Consider the following 18,570-nt stretch of genomic DNA (forward strand, 5'->3'; position numbering starts at 1 on the left):
GAAACAAGAGAAAAGAACTAGGCACTGCATCTTGACGCAGAAAACCGGGCCGCAGGAATGCCGATTCACGAAAGTGCAGCGAGCACACCGCAGCTGTCCCGGCGTCTTATCAAGTAGACAAGGGTTTCTACAGACGTTCACTCAGCATTCCCGCCTGCAATTTCCTGGTTGCATTATTAGGCAAGTGTCGCAACAGATAAGTAAAAAGAGGAAAAATGGATCAATGCAAACGAAAGCGACGGCAGTATGTAAAAGCACATAGCAGGAAAGATCTGGCAGCAGCGCAGCACGGAGCAGCACAACACAGTACTGCGATGGAAATAATGCTTGCGCATACAAGTGCGGGAAGCAACGAGCACTACAAGCGTTGTAATGCAATAGAGAAGACACTGAGATAGACAATTAAAGCGACTCGTTTAAATTCTATTGGTACTACGCTGAGAAGTCCTAGAGTAATTGACACCACTTGCTCCGAGCCAGCCTGAATTGAAATCAAGAGATAACTGTTACATAACAAAGCTTTAGACCCATTTTTTTCGAAGCACCACCACTTACCTTTACACAACCCCCGTGCACATATTAACAGCACAATAGTTTCGCGTTACCTGTGGAAATGAGAGGAAAATGGTGCAGTAAAACGCCAGGTGTACGGGAGTTGCTGTTGCAACTTGTACAGCACATCGTTTCTGTAGGTACCGACGAAAGCGCTCCGCTCCAACCGTTGGCAGCATCGTCCCGTAGTTCACCGTGCCTGCCGGGCACGGTACTACACGTGTTCACCGACGATACAACGCACCTCGCAACTCCACGCACAGCAAAAATTAAGTGCACACCAAATTAACAAGGAAAAACGAATGCAAATGCGCACCACCAAAACACGCGAGGGGCGTTTCCTAGCAGACGAACTTTAGGAGCGCCTTTCCGATCCCTACAAGGACTGCATCACAAAGCAATGACATGTGCCATTCTTCAGAGGGCGCTACAAAAAGGTTTTAGAGAATGAACGGCAGTTTCATAAGTTATTTATACACTGTGCCAAAATAAATGTGATTCAGAAATAAATATAGTTAGTAAAATATAATTGTTGTTTTATTGTTGAACAAAACTTGGTTTTTTGTTGCTAGTGTTTGTTCCCTCCTCACCTAGTCGCGCTTCAATCGCCACTCCCATAAGCCCCCATGCTGATGTCGCTGGCAATAGGTTCTGAACCGCTTTTTGCCCGAACCTTCGCTACCATTTATATTTACCTTGCACATGCAGTCATATCAGTGAAAATTTAAAGCGCAACAAATTTAGACACAAGACGAATGACACAGGGACAAGCGCTACTTCCAACTGGAAATTTTATTTACGAAACAACATATATATACGAAAAGGGGAAATACAAAAAAAAAAACAACAGTGCATGTGCGCATCGTCCTAAACTAGAGTATGTGCGCACTGTACAGGCGCGCACACGCTCCTTATGCCATGGGCGTACCCAGGAAGGCCAGCTCTTTTGCTGATAACGATACTGAGGTCGTGCTCACACAATCTTTGCCACCACGATGTATCTCAGCCGCCTCCACAATCTCCCGTGTGCGCTGATCGGGATCGCGAAAGACGACTGTACATTCATCAAATCGAGGCGAACACTTGCAGTTCTTTTTTTTTTTTGTATTTTCCCCTTTTCGTATATATATGTCGTTTCGTAAATAAAATTTCCAGTTGGAAGTAGCGCTTGTCCCTGTGTCATTCGTCTTGTGTCTAAATTTGTTGCGCTTTAAATTTTCACTATGGAGTACCGACTAGCTCGAACCCTCACGTTGTTAAGTCGTACTAGTGCCTCCCCTTTCCCCTCTCCTTGTGTGTGAAAAAATCCCCCAAAGCGTTTTTTCGTAACTTAAAACAACATTGTGACAGAGTGCAAGTACAAAGAACCTTACTGCAGCTTCAGAAACGACTAAAATGCTCGCAAGTGCTTCTGCACTAGATTGCAAATAATTGCGTCCGGGGACTTGGGTCCTGTACTCAGTTCAGCAAAATCATTGCACTGATTTTGCAATGCCACTGATTTTGCATTGCAATGCCACTGACTTGGCCGCTAACCTCGCTTTTGCTGACTGCCATGTTGCAACTGTCACCTCAAATTGTGGTGCCGATTTGAAAAATTCCCTGCCTTAACAACCATTGTTATGCACATATTATTTCAAAGTTATAAAGGTGCACGCGAGTTTTGTTTCGTAATATTGTGCACTATTCAGATTTAAAATTCGGAGTTCACTAGCAATACAATGGTTGACCACTAGAACTCTGTGCATGCACCCTGAAGTATGGGTGTGTACTCCAAAGCACAGAACCACCCATTTAAAAAAATAGTACTATATTACGAAAATCGCGTTTGAATTGTTAGCAATGACATTAAAATGTATAGTAGTACATTTTTATAATGACTGTTTTCTGTGAGCTTTGACTGCTAATTTCAGGTCAATGAAATGTTCAGCAGACTGTAAGACACTGAAATAAACAGTCTTGAGTGTGGTTAGAAGCTCTGACCAAAGCGAGTTAAGCGTGGCAGTTTTTCATCCTGCATTTTTGTTGAGTGCCTTAGTTGACTGCCTGCATTCAGCATGATCTTTTACTGCCTTGCCTGCTACAAGCAAGAGATACTACCTCAGCCCCTGGTGTGGAACAGCGACAGGCAGTAGCATTCTGTAGCATAATGGGAAAAGGGGATTCTCACCCCTTTGCTCCTACGGGCTCGATGCCTGAGCTTTTTCTAGCATTTCGTGGTTTCGACCCAGTTGGCAGCTAGGTAAGCAGGCTGAGTGGTGGCTTCCACAGGGGATTGACCTCTTAGCCGCTCGAACTCCCCAACCATGATCCAACCACAATATGCAGTAATAAAATGCACACTGAAGTCAACCTTTTTACCTCTTCTTTGCTCACAACAGTGTAGTGTTCGCGGGGCGCGAGAAAAGTACAACCGACACGTTTGGCGTTCAGTCTAAAAGTGCCTTTATTTTTCGGTTTCCCTCCCTGGGTCGCGCCCTCGTAATTCCTTCGTTGGGCGGGCCAAGCCGCCGACTGCGCACCGTCGACTCAGGTTTCCCTTCCGCCTCGGCATAAACACACAGCACATCTTCCGCTCACAGCCTTCCCTTTTACAAGCGCTGGACAGACTTGACTAAGCATCTACTCCGTGTCTTGTAGCCTTGTGGGGCGGATACGCTCTTCTGGGGTTCATTTTTTTCTGGCGACTTTTGGTTGTCTTGAACCAGCGCATCTCCCACCTCACGACTCCTTGCATCTTGCGAAGCTGGCGGGCTTCTCCCAGGCGTTGATTCTTGCGACGAGTGTGGAACCTCAACTTCAGGCAGCCAGTGACTCAGGTTTCCTTTCCGTCTCGGCATAAACACACAGCACAAAGAGCAGGGTACTTCCTGAAGAGGTTGCGAAGCAAAGGTCGTTCTTTGGCGATGTATTGCCGGTGAGACTCAGAGGTATGTGCCATTGAGTGTAGCACTCTGACATGGTTAGGGGCCGTCTTCTGCATTTCCTGTCTCATTGCCCTGATGTGGCTGTCAATGCTGTGGCTGTCGTCAGCGCTGGTTTCATCCACTTGCTGTAATAGAAGGCAAAATAAACAAAAAGTTACAACTGATATACGCACAGCGGGCGGTCGAAATAACCCCCCTCCCCTTTGTCGGACTTGGCGCCAAACCTAATGTCTCAGGCACCCTAGCTCTGTGTTCTCCGAAAATGAATAAACAATGCTTTCTCTTTTTTCGAGGGGTTCTGGAGGCAAGCCAGGGACAGTAGCAGACGGTCGCGAGAGTTCCACACGCCACAACTTGGTTCTGCAGTCCTAGCTCTTTTCGACACATCCACTCCTTAACCCAGCACGACCTTTTCGGCGCAGGGTAGTCTTCTTCATCAACGTACAAAGCTAACGCCATAGCGGCAAAACGACGCTTGCGCTCCGTTTCCATTTCGACTGCTCCAAAATGCGTGCGGAAATGCGAAACCAAGCACAAAATATACATAAAACATGCGCGGCGCGGGCGCGAGCCGTTCGCATGGGTTCGCGAGTTTGTCTGGTTGGGAGCACTGTGGTGGAGAGTGTAGCTAGTTGGACCGCTCGGTCGTCTGCTACGGTGGTCCGCCGTGTGGATGCTCTCTGCACTGCATCGGACCGTGGCGGGCCGTGGCGTGGCATCATGTGACCGATCGGACCGCGGACTCGGTTCGCCGTGTGGATCGGCCTTAACAAACGCCTCCTGCTGCGGCTCTCCGTAGCACGAGGCATTGTATATTGCGAGGCGCAGCGAGTCAAACAGCCGGCGTGCATAGGGCACCGGCGTCCCGGATAAAAAGAAAAGGACCACTCAAGCGGCGTTGCACAGCGCGCGATTTGCGCTCGGCAGTAGCGAGAGGTGGCCGTCCCCACCAGTACACCACAGAAGAAGGGAGGGGAAGAACGAGCAGCGAGCATCGGCGCGAGGCGTAAGAACTGGAAGCAGGCGACAAGACTGCAAAGCCCTTCGACAACGAGAGGTGAAACAACGGTGTCTCGGCCTTTCAGCTGGGAATTCACGATTTCTCATTCACAGCCCATAAAAGGTGCTTAGGTGTGCTCGGGTATTTTGGTTTAGCGAGAAAAGTGTGCCAGTGCCATAAAGTGCCGTTTCTCTCGTACCTTCCTGCCCCGACAATGAGATGACGTCGCGGCTGCAACCACACACACGCAAGACCGCAGGAGTAAATATGGCGGCTTTCTTGCAAATTTCACCTACACATGTGCAAGGCCGTGCATCCGAGGTCCAGTGCGTCCAAGCTAGCTGATCGAAATTGTGCACGGCCGGTTTCCTTACCCTGCTTGTCATGGGGTCCACGGTCTTGCCCGCCGATTTCTTTTCCCCGGCCACCTCGTCCGCGTCACTCCGGGATGGAGCTGGTACGTCTGTGGCTTGGGGGCAGTCGGTGTAGTCAAAGGCTTTGGTCGACCTAGCGCTAAGTTGCGTCAGGAGTTGATGCTTTTGGTCCTCCTCTGGGTGCAACTTCCGGCACTGTTGTACGTGAACATCCAACCATCCTTTGAGTATTAGGTGAGACGGAATTAGAGGACACACTAGCAACCTGTCCTCTTCACGTCGTGGAAACATAAGCCGCTTCGTGTCCAACTCAGGGTGTAGCAGTCTGCACTGGTGGACGTGCACCTGGTACCACCCTCTCGGGATGAGATGGGCCGGATCAATTGGGCATCTGCTCAGCATCCCAGTGTCGTTCATGCTTGCCATCAAGGTGGAAAAAACGTGCCACGTGCTGATTTGTCTTGGCTGGGCTGCTTGCTTTGAGGATTATTGTGGGCCCCGTGACGTGGCACGTGCACGCGGCCGGGGGTGGGGGATCTGCCAGTGAACGCGGGATTCTTGGACAGCCTCATAGGGCATCCAGAAGTGCTGTTTATTAAGGCGAAATCCTTACCACGGCCCATCTGAACGCTCTCGCTTGCTCCGCGCTCGCTCACTCGCTCCGTTTTTTTTTTCTTTGCGGCCCGAGCAGCGGCCGCGATTACATCAGAGCTGTTCCTAAACAGATATAACCGCGCGCTCTGCGTGAGGGCGTATTGAGGCAACCCTTCGTAGGGTGCACGTGCGCTTGCTGCTCCGCTAAGCTTTAAAAAAATTACAGGCTTGGGCCTGGCTTGTTATTTTTAAAGCTTAACTGAGTGTTCAAAAAAATAAATAAAAGGTAATGTTCACCAGAGAGGCGGCCTCTTAAGATAGGGAATGAAATACTAGAACAAGTAGATTATTGCAGTTTGCAACTACCTTTTGGCAAATTATCAGGGGTGAAATAACAAATGTGTGCTTCTGGGGATGGCTTATGCGGCGGAAACTTGGCATGTCACCAAGCACCTTGAACACAAACTTTAATCGCCCCGACGAACCACACAAAAAAAATAAAATGATTCTTCGAAATAAGAAAGCAGCACCGTTCATCAGGGAACAAACTCACGCAGAAGGTATTCTGGTGCAAGACAAGCGAATGTAGTGGGGTTGGGAAGGCCATGCGCATTAACCCTTTGTAGGGCAGGATATGTTTTTTTAAAAAAAACTAGAAAAAGGTTGTCTTATTTTACTAACCAAGCCAACAGAAGTAGTTTGCAAGAAATTTCAAGGCTGAACAATGAGTACTTTATTAAAAAAAACTGGGACGCATTTGTCCCACTGAAGCTAAATTGAAATTCAAAAAGTGGGACGCATTTGTCCCAAACTTCCTCGAGGGCTCCTGGGTTACAATCGGCCGGCATGAAAAGGTCCAAAACACGGTGAACAAAGGGGCACATTGCACACAGAACACAGAAGGTTGGTGCGGGCTTCTTTCTTGGCAGTCGAGCACCAACGACACCGCCTCCTTTTTGCAATCTTCTGAGGGTGATGTCCAGCTCCCAGAAATCGGACTTCATCAGCAACCCCTACCATTTTCTGACCGTGTTTGGCACCTTTTTTGTTGACTCGATAAGGGCGATTGCTGGACCCTTTGAATGTTTGGCCGTTTATCAGCTGGCGACCGAGGACGAGCCGGAACCAAAGGTAGCTCATTTCACTGACTGCTTTCATTTGAAGAAAAGCATTTACTATTGCTGCGTCTAGCAGAAAGTAAAAAATTCGGTACCACGACTTCTTAGATCGTCGATCCACCGGGTATGTGTTCCTTCTTTGGTCAAACTTGTCGACTCCACCCATCCAGGTATTGTAGTCGGAGACTGCTTTTTGGCACTGGACGGATATGGATGAGCCATTGGAAAGCTTTCGAACAACGTCCTCAGTGTCGCTGGGGTGATGAAAGTTGGACAGCACGTGTATGTTTTTCGTGTCCCGCCACTGATAAGCTGTGATGCTCCCTTTCGCCCGCCAGATTTACTCTCCCTTCTGTAGCTTGTTATCCCGTTTGATTTCGTCAGGTAAGTCCTTGCGGTTTGGGCGAACCGTTCCTGCGGCCAAAATGTTCTTTTCTTTCAAGGCCTCCATTAGGCGTGTGGACGTGAAAAAGTTATCGAAATATAGCTGCGTGCCAGCCTCTACTCCGTCAATGAGGGAGAGCACAACATGCTCGCCGAGACCTACGTTCGCAGGTCGGTCTGCACCTTTGCCTTCGTACACCTGAAATTCAATCAGGTAACCTGTCTGGGAGTCGGCTCTGCACCACACCTTGTATCCCCGCTTGATAGGTTTCATGGGAAGGTACTGCTTCAGTGAGGACCGGCCTTTGAATCGTATCATACTCTCATCAGTGGCTTGGTGCGCTGATGGAGTGTATTGTCTCTTGAAACTTTCATTCAGTGCAAGGATGAGAGGACGCACTCTTGCCAATCTGTCGTACCCGTCTTCACCTTTCTTTTTTTCCTTGGTTAGGTCGGTGAGGTGCAAACAGTTCATGATGGCTTGAAAACGACGGAACGACATGACCTTTGATATTTCAGGACAATTGTAAAAAGTGTCACTGCTCCAGTACAGGTACATTTGATGCCTGGGGTTTGTGCTCATCAGCAGAAGTATGCCTAAGTATGCATGGAGTTCATCAATTGTGAGCTCTTTCCAAAATTGTCGGCCTTTCTGTTTTGCAAAGCGGTTTGTCTCAGTCACCAGTGTCTGCATGATACCTTCATCAAAATAAAGAGCAAAAGCTTCACACGGCGTCGTCGGGAGGTTTGCACTGTATTGTGGGTCCCAAATTTTCGGAACACGAATGACAGCATCCGGTTCACTGCTATTCCATGCCCCAACCTCCTCCTCTTCGACTTCTGCTTCGTCGCAAATTCTAGGCACTTTCTTCTGCTTCCTTCTCTTTCTTGCATAGGTAGCCTCTAGGTTTGCTCGTTGATGCCGCCGCTTCGGCTTCACTGGTTTCCTCATCTGAATCGGGCGGAGCGAGCTCGGGTACGAAGTCTTCACCCGTATCTCTGTCGGAATCACTCGACGTAGGGTCGTCAGGAAGGCTAAAATATAATTCCAGCGCTTCCTCTCGCGTCAGCAATCGTTTACCTGCGTTTTTACGAGCAAACAGAAAACAAAAGAGTCGGTGAAATGTTTCACTACACATCGAATGCAGGCAGTGGTGGCACAAGGCTTAGCCCCTCGTCATGCAGTTTTTGCCCTGGCACCATTCGAAAACGCTTTTAGAAGGAAGTATTGCTTCTATTGTTGAAAACACCCGGTTATTACAAGCTGGAACTATTTCTTTCAAAGTACAGAAAAGGGTACACTCACTTGTCATCTTGAATTATTCCTTTCCGGAGACTCACAATGCGGAAATTTGTGCCGCCGGTGAAGCGGGAAACACAATTTTCAAAATAATGTACACCTAACGCCACCTATTGTACAGCTTCTGAACCAGATTCAACGGAAGTGTAAAAACCTCAATGTAGATGGCAGCACAGAAAAAATGGGCTTGATGCGTCCCATTGCCTCTCACGAGCAATTTTGTGGGTCACAAAAAATGGGACAGATATTTCCCGTTGCCTTACGAGGGGTTAAGGACAACAGGTGGACTCACCGTCATTTAACTGAACGGCTAACAAGGGGTGGCGCATGAAAGTCTGGACGGAAAGATGGGCTAAGAAAATTCGGGGCAAAGGGTGGACTTGTCGAAATCGTGGCATGGAAACGGGTTGGAATCTTTTAGAGAGGCCCTTGCCCTACAGTGGACACAAACAGGATACTGATGCTGGTTATTATAAGGGTGATTCAGTGTTGACTAGATGACCCATGTCTTTCTGAAGGTGGTTGTGGACAAACTGCCGACACGCTTCTCAGGAAGCTGTCAAGATGAGGGTTGGTGCCTAGTCACCGGATGGGTGGGAGTTTTCAGAACACTGTAGGAGTGTTCAGTGCTTAGCTCAAATTGACGTCATCATCAATGGCGCAGAACTCAATTTCTCTCACCCCTTTTTGGAAACCTGAACCGATGCGAGATAGCAGAGGATAGAATATACATACTAAAACGCACCCATAAATGCACTGATGTACGTGTTCGAAGTAAAGGCCTACCCCATTTCAAGCACTCAGGATGGCTGTGCCGTCAAAGTAGGACGGTGAGTGATGCACGCACCGTTGTGATACTGCCACTTTACTGCGCAGTACTTTGTTGCAGAACTTGCAGAATGCCCCATGTATAACGTGGCTTTCACACCCATACAGAACAGCGTGGCTGAAGCTAAAGAATTCCGTTTATTTAAATATCTTAGCGTTTATATACACTGTGTGTTGCAGTAGATCCTACTACCCGCTGTTGGCTGCTGAAAAATTCCGAAATGGAAGGCATCACAAATTGTTTCATGGTTTATCACTAAGCCCCGACTGCTTGTGTTGCCGGTGTGCGAGAATGAATTAAACCATCTACAAGGTGCCATTTTTCCTAAAAAAGCAGGGTCTAAAATAAAGGCCGCAGAGATTGGGCTCGGTTATTGGCTCTTCAACCTCTATTTCAGCCACAGGAAAAGCAGGGCCACGTGTCGCATCGTGTGGCCCCACACTTGGTACACGGCGGTCTTCTAAGACCCGCGTCATAGAGGAAGCTTGGCCAGGCATCGCTTCACTTGGCCTCACACCTGGCAGATGACTTTCTTCCAAGATCCAAGATCCTGGGGTCGTTTAGGAAATTGGGGTGCTGGATCCCCACTTTGGTGGGAGCACTGAAAAGCGTGAAGCTTTGTTGACATGGTCAGTGATTTTTCTTTGTAATATTTTACCAGAGAGGGTAATTAACTCATTCTGAATTTTCGGGCTTGCATAAAGGGCATTGGCCGGAGACGTGTCAATGGGAGTTCTCGCGGCGTCATTGCCGCACAAGGCCCTCATCCTCAACAGTGCATGAAAGTTTCCATCGTTCATTACTGGCAGCACTTCGGGCAGATTTATCAAACCACAGTCGCCTGTACTGCGAAGTGCAACTTCTTGTCTACCACTGAAAATAATAATAATAATAATACTTTATTTGTACTCATGGTGGGTGGAACCAGGCGTACAGGGCCGCAAAAGGCAGATTTGCCCATACCATTCAGGCTTGCGTACCCAACTGGGACCCAAGTTACAGTTCAAAGTGGACGAGAGAAAGGGGAGTTGAAAAAAAGGGCGGGGGGAGAACGGAGGGGGAAAAAGTGGGGAGAGAAAGTAGAAGGAAGAAAAGAGGGCGGAATGGCATGGCAGAGAATAAATACAGAATGCAGATCAGAGTAAGGGAAAACGTGGGGTGATGACCAGGTAGTCCAGTGGCTACTTCAGGCGCTGTGCAGCCTGGGACACAAGTCGGATATCGTCATTTTCGGGTGGGAATGTTTCGGCGAGGTCTGCTGGAAGCTGTCGCCACAGCGCAACAGCACGGGGAGCCATGAGGAACCATGTCTCTCCGTTGGGTCAGAAGGGGCTCGAGGCGCTTTGTGCGGAGGTTGAGGTGTGGTGCACCCATTAGGGTATGGTGTCCGGGACCAAAAAGACGGCATAGGAGGCGGATGGTGGCAGCCTGGACTCGAGACGTAAGGGGCTGCCAGGATGAAAATTGCAGCAGGGCGGCAGTCTGCATTTGTGTGTAGGACAGGCGCTGGCTTTTCGGCGTGCTCCGAGAGTAGAAGCTATAAGCCGCATGTCGTTGCACACTGGCAAGGCGAGCTTGAAGGGTAGCAGAGTGGGGCAACCAGATGGCAGAGCAGTACTCCATGACAGGCAGGACTAGGGCAGTGTACAGCTGCTGAAATGCCCGGGGGGGGGGGGGGGGGGGCATGCCAACAGTGTTGCGCGTGACAAAGTCAAGCATACAGCGGGATCTGGCCGCAGTGCGGTGGACGTGAGGAGCAAAGGATAGGCGCGAGTCAAGTTCAACACCGAGAACAGTTGTTGATATCACTCGCCTAAGTTCGCGGCCTGCAAGAGTGAGCACTGGGACTTCACGAGGGCGACGCAGTCCGGTGAATGTCATTGTGCATGATTTGGCGGTGTTTACAGGGAGTTGGTGTTGTTCAGCCAGCGGTTACACACGTCAAGGTCAGCCTGAAGGGAGGTGTGGTCAGCAGGTCGGTGGATGGGCTGGAGCAGCGTAATGTCATCAGCGTAAAGAAATGGTATGCAGTTAAGGTTGCGAGTGACACTGTCAATGTAAATTGTGAACAGTGTTGGCCCAAGTACACTTCCCTGTGGTACACCCACGAGGACTGCCGTGCTGGAAGAGGTCGCGCCCCGGTAGATGACACGCTGGGTGCGGTTACTTATGAATGACGAGATCCATGAGAGTAAGCCACCTGAGATCCCCTTCATTTCAATGCAACTTAGCAGGGCTGCGTGTGGTAGGCAGTCAAAAGCTCGAGACAGGTCCAGCTGTACGAGCTCACATGGGGTACGCTCATCAAGATGGGCACTTACTGTGTGCACCAGAAAAGAAGTTTCAATGATCGGCAGCGAGCTCTTTCAGTTTTCTGCTGCCTGCTTTTTGAGGCCTTTGGTAAAGCTTGGTCATGATGTCGTGCTGTGAGCCAGACCGAACAGCAAGAAAACTCTCAGAAAGTGTTGTTGACTTTGTGTGGTAACTGCTAGCTGCGTGGCTTTTGAATGCATCTATGGCCTTCTTGTAATTGGTAAATGCCTTCTTTACAAAGCAGCCCAAGCGCTGGTGCTCCCTTTCCCTGCACACTCGTCTGCAAAGACCACACAGTATTTGAATAACGCTCCTGGCAGGTTCTCCAAGTACACAAGCCGTGGGTAACGACCTACCCAGTGAGGCTGGAACTAATGTTTCTTTTTCAGCCTCTCAGCAGCCTCTCCTTCGTCTCTGGATCGAGTACATCCTTGGTATTAGAGACAAAAAGACCTAAGTCAAAAGTATTTACGGTCGATGCACCGACTCACCTCTTTTGGGCAGTGATCCATGGGAAAATATTCGCTTTGCACGGAGTTGATTGTAGAGTAAAAGTCACTTGGAGTTTCACAGCCACCATTTGTCTGCCGCCCATGAAAGTCGCGATCGTCGTTTTTTCGAACTCTTGTGATTTCTTTTTAGGTGATTCACATAGGCCTCCATGCTCTGGTGAGTAGCTAGTGATGCTCCGATGCACTTGGCTTTCCGGCCGTGAAGACGAAGGGGCAGTGTTGCCTGTTGTTGCTGGTAGTTCTTTCCCGTCACCAACATAATCCCCGCGGGCCTTCTTGGAGTAAAATGCAAGTTTCGTTTGCTTGGATGCTGCACCGTGTCGTTTCGTGTTGCTACCGAAAGTAATATACAATATGTGGAGAGCAAGCGTCTACTGCTCCCAGTCGGAGCGCATTTTTGCAAATAACCACTGCGGGGCCCCTGCACAGATGTCCCGAGCCGTCACGTCAAAGTACCCTTTCCCATGCTCTGTGGCAAGCTATAATAAAGGCGAAGCTAAAGTTTGCCCGGGGAGGGCAGCGCTGATTCTATCGCGAAGCAACGTCCTTTTTGTTTCAAAGCAGTAGCTCCCTCCACCCTTTAAATGGGCTGGGTGGGTTGAGTGGCTTGTGCAGTCGGTGGCTGCTCGTTCGCATTCCACACAGCGTGCACACAGAGCTGCCCGTGCGGTTGTCAGACGGACTGCGTGGGCTGGCGGGTGTTTCCCTTGGTTCGGGAGCGCGGGGCGAAAGAGCGGACCATGGAGCGGGCGCTCCCTCAGTCTGCAGCGAGCACCATTAGGAATGTCAGCCAACCTTGGCAAGTGTTTTGCAGGATTTTCCTTGGCATTTTTTGGTTGCAGAGATGCTCGCTTGATTGGAGGGCTCCACTCTTCGTCTTCTTCGGCTGACTCCTGCTCAGCCTGTGCAATTAGTGCGTGACCTACCGCACTGCGGAACTCAAGAAACTTCAGAGTATCTTTAGGTTTTCTCTGCATAGCCTTCATGTCCCTTCTGTACTGAATCCACGAGTTGCTAAGTGCCATGTCAAAGAAATGGAAAATGCACCTGACTGTCCGTTTTTTCACGCGTGCTTTAAGACGATAATAGCTAATCATTCGATCAGCCATGTCCACGCCACCCATGTAGGCATTGTACGCTTGTACAGTGTGAGGCCTTTGTACGTCTATGTACTTTTTTTCTTTTGCCGACCACCTGCGGCATGAGTCCAGTGGCTGTTTTCCATGTTGTGACGACAGGAACGTAACTGCTTTGTTGTACCACCGCACTGCCATCTGTTTATCGTCACTACGAACGCACATCTCGACTGCACCACGCCCAACATCCTTGAGCTGTGACTCAGAGGACAACTTGACACCTTTCGGTAGGCGATTATTCATGATAGGGCCTGTGGCTCCAATTCCCTTGTCAACAAGCCTATCTAGCAGAGATGATGACGTGAAATAGCGGTCGTAGAACAGCTTTGTTCCCGGACTGAGGCTCTGAGAAAGCCTCATGACTGCTGATTCGGCTATTCCAGAACAGCCTGGGAACAACAGGGTTTTTTTCCCCTGATAAATCTCAAAGTCCAGAACAAGCCCATCTGGAGCTGCCAAGACAAAATTCTTAAGTCCTACTGGATTAGGCTTCCTTGGGACAAATTGTTTCAACTGTGTCTTCCCTGTAAACGGGATCATCTGCTCATCAACGCTGAGACATTCCTCTCGTGGAAAATTGCGACATCCTTCAAGCAACCTTTCAGCTAATGGCCTGATCCTCCATAGCAATTTTTTCCAAAATACGCTCGGCAGCACCATCGGTAATCCTTGATCGGTCTCCTGAATAGAACATAAACAAAAATAAAACGAGAGAAACAAGCATATTAAAGGTTAATGCAATGCAGCGCACGCGTACATTCAAGTGTCAGCCCTGTCAGGACGACGTGAGCCGAGTCCTGTTGTCCAATAAATTGGACGCAACGAAGACGCGCTTGGCAAACCAAAAATAACTCAACGTGTAATGCAAAAAACATGCCAGAAGGTGCGCCGACTAATTAAAAATACAACAATAGCTAAAAAACGGCACAGGTACAACAAAACATTTGAAATAACACTTTGACGGGCGGTGCCGTAGAACGCGCCACTGCTGAATGCGGCCATTTTGAACTGGCTTGCCAGGCGCGTCGCTGCACTGGCATTATCTATACTTGACAGAGGGCGCTAGTAGTTGGTCAAAAAAACTAAAAAGCAGTTTTCAACTAAAAATAGTGGGCGCTGTGGTGGTAGCAGACGACGAAGCGTTGTCCAATAAATTGGACAATCTCCCATAGCCGGGACTCAAGAGGTTAAAGACAAGCTTGCTGGAAGCTTCCCTCGCTTCAAATGAGGACTACCCCACATCGCCCTGCTCAGCTTCGTTGCCTACGGTGCCATGACAGCCGACTGCCGTGCGACCTACCTCGCGCTGACGTCGCTCAAGCTATTCCCTAGTCTCCGATAACAGGCAGATCACGGCATTGGCAAACGTCAGGGCTGGTGCATGGATGAGCTTCCGCGACTCGCGTGCCATAGTGAAGCGGTTGCAGACCGACAGCACCCGGCGTCTGAGGATCCCCTGAGCTCGCAGTGCAGATTGCCAGAGCTTCTCCTGCTCACTGAACAGGTCCATCCCCAGCCACACACTCAGGTACTTTTATGATGCTCGAGTAATGAGGAGTTCTCCGGCCAGTGAGAGCGTACTGTCTGTGTTTTGCCCGCCAGCAAGGCAAACAACTGCCGTCTTCTTGGTGTCGAACCGTAGGCCCAGCTTCGTAACCTCGGCATGGCATATGTTCAGCAGAACTTGGAGCTCTGATGAGCTTTCTGTCATAACGACCAAGTCATCGGCGAAGGCAAGACCTGGAAGTCTGCAGCTGTCATCTATGCTCCTGGTGCTAAATCGTAAGCCAAAGCCAAGGCCTGATTTTAGCAGCTCCTGCTCAATGTCTGCTGCATACAGTATGTACAGTAGTGGTGAAAGTGGACACCCCTGCCGGAGTCCCTTGGCCACTTGGATTCGTGCAGACTGCACACCACTAAACTTCACCACCACCGAATTTCCCTCATACAGACGTCGTATGGTGTCCAGTAGGGCCCCAGGGATACCCATACGTGCCAGACGCTTGAAGAGAAGGGCATGGGGTACAGAGTCATATGCTTTCTCTACGTCCAAGAAGCAACACAACAGGGGGCGTCCTTCCTTCCTGGCTATCTCTGTACACTGAGTAAGCACAAACAAGTTGTCGTCCAGTCTGCGACCCCGACGAAACCCGTTCTGCAGCTCTGTTAAGAGGTTGTGTGCCTTGGCCCACCCGCTCAGCCAGTCCTTAAGGATGCTTGCGAACAGGCGGTATACAACACTGGTGACGGTGAGTGGCCGGTGGTCACCCAGGTGGGCAGTGTTGCCACCCTGTTTCGGGACGAGGGTGATCCTGCCCAATCCCCAGTCCTCTGGGATTGGAGCTCCCTCTATGATGTCTGTGAACAGGTCTGACAACTGTTCTCTTGCACTGGGCCCGAGATTATTTAGCAGCCGGGCTGACAGCCTGTCTAGGCCCATGGCTGTGCAGGCCCTCAAGCGTGCTAAGGCTCGGTCCACTCCCAGCCTCGAGAACGCATACCGTGGGCTCTCCAGGGGTTGTGGAAGGGGAAATGTCCTCTTCCTGCTCACCACAAAGGTCTGCAGGGGGACTCGGGTCCCCAAAAGCCTGTGTAAAGTGGTGGGTGAGGTGCGCCTGTAGGTCCAGAATAGGGTGTCCAGAGATCGCATCCATGAGCTGGACCAGAGGGGGTGCTGGCCGATCCAGCAATGAGACATATCGCCAGAACCTCTGAGCCGTGGACTTGCCGTCCGAGTGCATGGACTGAAAGAGGCGCATGTTGTGTTCGGCCAACTTAGCCTGGACCAGTGCCTGCACCTTGTGCTTCAGCTCAATTTATTGAGCCCACCGAGGTGAGGTCACCTCGGCAGTCCCTGTCTTGAGTGCCTGCCTGTGCTCACGGTTTGCTCTGCGGCGCTCTTTCCACGCTATTTCGAACTCCTCATCCCACCAGGCATTCTTCCTGGCCTCGTCCGACCGCCTACCCTGCACCTTGTGACACTCGGTGGCCTCCCGTAGCGCTCTTACGAAGTCCTCATATGATGCTGCGGCGTGCCTACTTGGGCTAACCTCGAAGTCCTCGCAGACCTTCCCAACTGCACTGCTAGGCAGGTACTTGCCGGTAGCCCTTTTCCGCTGCGACTTCCTTTTAAACCCTGCCATCTCAAACTGCAGGCACAGACGGTTGTGGTCACTCCCCACACTCCGCAGGCCCTCTTCATCCACCGTGCACGACATACAGGCATCGGCAAGACCATGGGAGATTAGTGCATTGTCTATGGTGGTGGCGCTTTCCCGAGCACACCACGTGAACTGGCACACACACCGCTGGTAGAGGTTCAGAATCCTTAGCGGCAGGTCCTCAGCCAACCGCAGCACCAGCCTACCATTGAAGTCCGTGTGGCCATCCAACTCACTCAGGTGCCCATTGAGGTCGCCCAGGATGATCAGTTTCCTGTGGGTTACCCACTGGCGTGCGTCCTTGCGAACACAGTCCAGTAGCTGCACATTCTCTTCCCTGTATTTATTGTTCACCGCCAGGTACACCACACATACTGCCACTGGTCTGCCCATCAGATCACCACACACCCACAGATGGTCACTGCACTCCCCATCTTGGCGTTGCCACTGCAGGTTCCGCCTCCACATGAAGCCCACTCCTTCACCCTTGCGCCCCTGCCTGTCTCGCTTGCGGCCTGCCCATAACCAGTCGGAGTGGGCAGGTGGCTCCTCCAGCTGGCGAAGGTGCGTCTCAGCCACCGCAAACAGGGAGACCTTGTGTTCCTGCAGCGTCCGGTACAACTCGGTCCATTTGAGCTCATGGCGACCACCGTTGAGGTTGAGGAATCCCACCTTGACCTCTTACTGCGCCCGGCGCTGGCTGTGGGACCGGCCTACCCCTATGCCCGCTGACTCCATTCTCGACTGAGATGCTGCCGGACGGAATCTCCCACCATGTGGAAGATGCGCAGGTCCACAGGCATTCAGGTCCACAGACAAGAATGCTATTCACCCTTTTCAGGAACAGGTAGAGTGATAGACAAAGCCTGTGGTGACAGGTGTTCTGATATTTATTTTAAATGCATAGCATTTTAGTAACTCACAATGTCACGCGGCGTTGGCGTGCCTTGTCGTGGTCCGCATGCGCGCCTTGTCGTAGTCCGCATGCGCGTCTTGTCGTAGTCCGCAGGCGCGCCTTGTCGTAGTCCGCAGCCAGGCGGACTACAAAATAACAGTTTCCGGCGCCCGGTTTCGAACCCATGACGCCGCGGGCGGAACGCAAGGTGCCCGGCGCACTACCGACCGAGCCACGAAGCCGACACAGATTTCGATGCACCGAACGCGCCTTATATCCTTCACTCATTTCTCGTTTGTTTCGAAAGCGCCACAAGTTGTCCCGCGCCTCCAAAAGATGGCGACACGGGTCCCGCGATCGAGAGATACGACTTGCCGGCGCACCCCCTCGGAAATGCTGTGCATTTGATCGTGCCCCTCGCGAGGGGGATGTCTTTTTTTTCCAAAATGGCGCCCTCCACCTTCCTTCAGTTGGTGCGGCCACCATCACGGTCCCCCGCGGAGTACAGCCATTTTTTGATTACGCCAGCCACAATGGCCTTGTTGGCTTCGGGGTACCTGGGCTGTATTGAAACTGAAAAAAAAAGAGAGCAGACAAACAGTGTGTTTACTACTGTAATAATACTTGATGTTAAACAATGCACTTTGTCACAACTGTCCTGTAAAAGAAAACATTGAAATATCACAACGTTGCTTATATGCACTGCCTCTATAAAAAAATTCCAGAGAGCAACCTCAAACAGCACCTGCATTCATTTCTAAAAGAAATTTGAATGTTTGAGGTTTTATAGTAAAAGTACCGAATTCCTTGTGCATAGAATACAATCAGTGCAACCTACCGAGCACCAGGGACACAATGTTGTCTAGCTCACAAAAGGCCTCCTTGGCCCCTTTCGAACCTGCCCAGCTGCAGCCTAATGCAACCTGATGGCCCATAACCATGGCCAGGATGGTGCGGGCCGCTGCTTTTATTAGGTCATGGCCACCCATGTGGCTGAAGTACTGGGCCTGACGAAAAAAGAGAAAAAGAAAATTGAAATATATTGCTTACAAGCTCAATGCAAAGAGAATTAGCGTATGAAGCGAAACCACCTTTTCAATATGGGCACCTGAGCAAGCAATTTGTTGCACATAACACATTCCGTTCCGTTGCCTTTGGAGTAATTCAGAGCACATGGCTCCAGCTTTCAGACAGCGCTGACTGACAGTACACTGAAGTGACATTATCATCGTTTCCTAAAAGAATGACGTTTCTGGGACTACTTCGCTTTGCCTAACGTAATGCAACATAACCTAACAAATAGAAGAACGCAATAATTTATAACACCAAAGGTTATTTTAAACCGTGAAAATTGCAATTGAAAATAAAGCTAAAAAATGAAAGAAGCAAGCTCCGGACCCAAACCGCCACCTTTGGCATATGGAAGCAAATTCATGCAACCTCTACACCGCAACAGTAGACAGAGAGCTCTGCCC

Source organism: Haemaphysalis longicornis, unplaced genomic scaffold, assembly GCF_048455015.1.
Source record: "Haemaphysalis longicornis isolate Haplotype H1 unplaced genomic scaffold, Haemaphysalis longicornis Haplotype H1 scaffold_16, whole genome shotgun sequence".
NCBI lineage: Eukaryota > Metazoa > Arthropoda > Arachnida > Ixodida > Ixodidae > Haemaphysalis > Haemaphysalis longicornis.